Here is a 3,823-nt window from a genome sequence, read left to right on the forward strand (position 1 = left end):
TAGTCTACAAAGCCGTGTTGAGTAGAGCCTTACTTATGAATGTATTGTGCACCATATTATAATTAGGGGATTTCTTACACATTTAGGAAATGTGACCTTTTTTCATAATCTAAATCATGTTGTAGAGTTGTTAAAAAATATATTCTAATATTTACCCTCATGATATCTATATTGTGCCTACTATGGTTAAGGTAAAAATTGGCAAAGATCTAGTATTTTCTTAAAGGCAATCTCCAGATAAAGGTATCATGTTAATAATTTGGAAAAAAAGCTTGTACAAGTTCTTCATTGCTTGCATCTATATCTATATTTGTACCATTTGTATCATCTTGATTAATTTGAGCGAGATATCATAGGGTCATTCATATGCTTCATAATAAATGGTTAATCATAGAGATGGGTTGTATTTCCTAGTATATCTTCTTAGAAGGATATGACCAATTAATGAGTCCATGATTTTCTAAAATATAAATCCTCTAGTTGTTATAGAATCTAATCATATAGATGACATTCAGTACTTTATAAGTTATAGACATAGAAGCTTTAGGGTAATGTATGTATTGGAAATAGAAGTTGTTGATTTAGCTTTGAACTAATTAAAAGATGTGGAAATAGTATAGTACGGTAGGTAAATATACCCCAATGGTATTTGTTAGAGATACTCATAGTCGTCCAATATAGTATATGCACAGATGCTTGCTCATCATAAGTATGTTAGTAGTTAGAAAAGATATATACTTATAACTACCCCAAATAGGTTAATTATGTGATACTTTTTATGGTTAGAAAAATTCAAGGATATGTGTTTTAATTATTTTATATAAGTATATGTATAATAGTGCCATGTTATGATATATGTTTTGGTTATAGAAAAGAACATGACTAGAGATTATATTGTAAACATTGAGGGGTTAGAAATTGGTGATGATCTGTTAGAACATTTAGAGTAGAGAAAGGAAAAGTGTCAATTAATCTCTAGTATAAAAGTATTTAGTTGTGTATGACATAAAGGAGAATGAAATTTGAATATCAGAGAATAGTGGTATAAGTTAAGTAAAGTTCCTAATAGTATGAGTAGATGAAATATATGAGTACCAGAAGAAAAGGTTCTAAAGGTGTCTTATTAAGTAGAATGCCTATTAAGCATGTTATGTAAGAAAGAGATAATGAATCTTTAACTTTAACCAATTGCACATATGCATTCAAAATTATTCTTGAAATAACTTCTTTTTTAAACCTTTGATTCATGGGAAAGTCATTTTAGTACCAATCTAAATTTTTGATATAGTTAATAGCTACAAGAATAAAGAGTGCAATTGAAAGATCACTTTGATAGAAAATACATTTCACCTAGTGTGGTACCTTGAGTTACATTTGCATTATTTATATGAAGGACAGATGGTTCTTACACATAGATAGTGACTACTATCAATGGAGTAAAATTCCTCATAGGTATCATCTATTTATTTCATTACCCACTGCCAAGATTTACTTGTTTATGTGTTATGATGTACTCAAGGTTCACTTGTTCATTTTCTTCTTTCAATATTAACAAGGTATCAAACGTTGAGTCTTATGATGTGTCGTCGACCAATAACAAAAATAGAGTTCTCAACCTCATAGTATTGTAGATAAACTGTAGAGAATTTCTCCTTTATCTTTGCCCTATTATTTACAACGACTTAGAAAGAATCCAAAATCTAATGATTGGAAAATCTATAAGAAAAATTCTTAATGTGAAAAGAATGGGAAAATTGCTTATATTGTAAGGTGAGTGAATAAATAGGGGCATAACTACACACCTGTGATTTAGACCGAGATGATTTGCTTGCACATAATATAAAATAGAGTGGTTCTATAGTATGTCACCTGTTTCCAAGACTTCAGCTGATTATATAATTATACATGCTACGTATCTTATTACTTATCTATTTGTAAGTCATATTCCCTTTGTAGATTATTTTCTCACTTGTTACATATGTCATAGAACACTTGCATGTAGGGATTTAGTTTTTCATAAAACCCTCACTTATTCTTATATGTTTTATAGGATCTTGTCCTTGTCCTATATATTATTTATTTCACTAATTACTCACCAAAGAACTCTTGTCCATAGTATATACACAACATAAATTGATTGCTCAAATGTAATAGGCATTCTATGATACTTTCTCATGGGTTATATATATCATAAATCACTTGTCTACGTATTTTTTGTTTCATAGACCATATGCCTGTATGTCAACATACTTCATAGCCTATTTGTTTAAGTATTATATTCCCTATTGTTTAAACATGTCCATGTGACATATGCTCACTTGCTCATATTTCTTAAAGTATACTTATTTATATCTTAGTCTACTTATACATGTATAGTCTATCTACCAATGTGATTCACATTTCACTTTATTAGAGGACTACATATCTAACCCACATAAAAATATGTTATATACATTCATAAAATTAGTGGCCAAATATTGGGTAGTTCTCACATCTAGTCCATTTTCTTAATTTGTTTTATAGCCCACTTGCTCATGTACTAATATTTTTTAATTCATCTTCCTACATTTCATGTTCTAGTTCCTTTTCTCATATGCCTACCTAGCGTACATGCTCACATATTATCGGCTTTTACAATTTTGTTGTATATAGATCAGATGTTCCTATAGAAAAAATACCTATGTATCATATGCCTATTATTTGCAATATTTATATGCTAAATGCTCTTTCTTGTGGCTTACTATTTATATATTAATAAATCTTATATGCCGCTTGATATGTGTCATAGACTCTATTTGATTTATTTGTACATTTTTTATATGCCCCCAATTTTCTTGGTTACTTAAGTATTGAAGACATTGGGATAAAGTCCTCTATTTCTTGGTGAAGATGGGATATTTTCAGGAAAATTTTTGACACATGCATGAATTTTACAACAAACCATAATGGATGGCTAAGCATAGCGTCCTATTAGATGCAAGTAACAAGAAAAAAAAAATTAAAGTTTCACATTGGAAATTATGTGTTCTTATAGGATTCACTTATTAATGGCCTCATGAGATTTGCAAAGAAACAAATGTTTATCCCTTGATGTGTTGGCTCTTAACATATAGAGAATTGACTAGCAGGCTTAAGATAGACTACCTCCAGAGCTACATTTTATACGCCTAGTATTTAATATCTAAGGGACTTATAACTTATTATACCCACCGAGGGTATTGAATTCACAGAGGGCTCACTTGAATAAGTTCACTATAAATCCAAGAGATGTAGGATTTGTTGGAGTATTGTGTAGGATCCAAAGAGCTTAAAAAAAGAGAGAGACCACTTGAGAATCTTAGGAATTCAAAAATTTCAAGTATCCATATTATTCCAAGAAACTGCATGAGATTCTTAAATTGCTTCTCTTCCTTACCCATTAATAAGTTTCACATACATCTATTAACTTGTTCATAGGATCACTTAATTACGTGATCACTTGTTCACTTGCTCATTAGTTCATTTGTTGTTTTACTCATGTGTCATATGCTCATATGTATAGTTCATACTTGCGATTCCTAAATTCCAAAATTTCCACAGTAAAGTAGGCTATTAAAAAGATTAAATAAATGTGGGCTATACTATATTGAATTGAGAAGTGGACAATTTCTAAATAAATCTCTGCGCACCTAAGAAAACTTACCCAAAAAACCCTAAAAACATCAAAAAACACCACGCTGGAATGACCATTATGGAATTGGGAAGCCTTCACTGGAGGTTGTTCAAGAAAATATACCTCCTATACTAACGAGTAATGGAGGGATGAGATCCTATGCTTCCACAC

This window comes from Capsicum annuum, chromosome 6, assembly GCF_002878395.1.
Source record: "Capsicum annuum cultivar UCD-10X-F1 chromosome 6, UCD10Xv1.1, whole genome shotgun sequence".
In the NCBI taxonomy this organism is placed as follows: domain Eukaryota; kingdom Viridiplantae; phylum Streptophyta; class Magnoliopsida; order Solanales; family Solanaceae; genus Capsicum; species Capsicum annuum.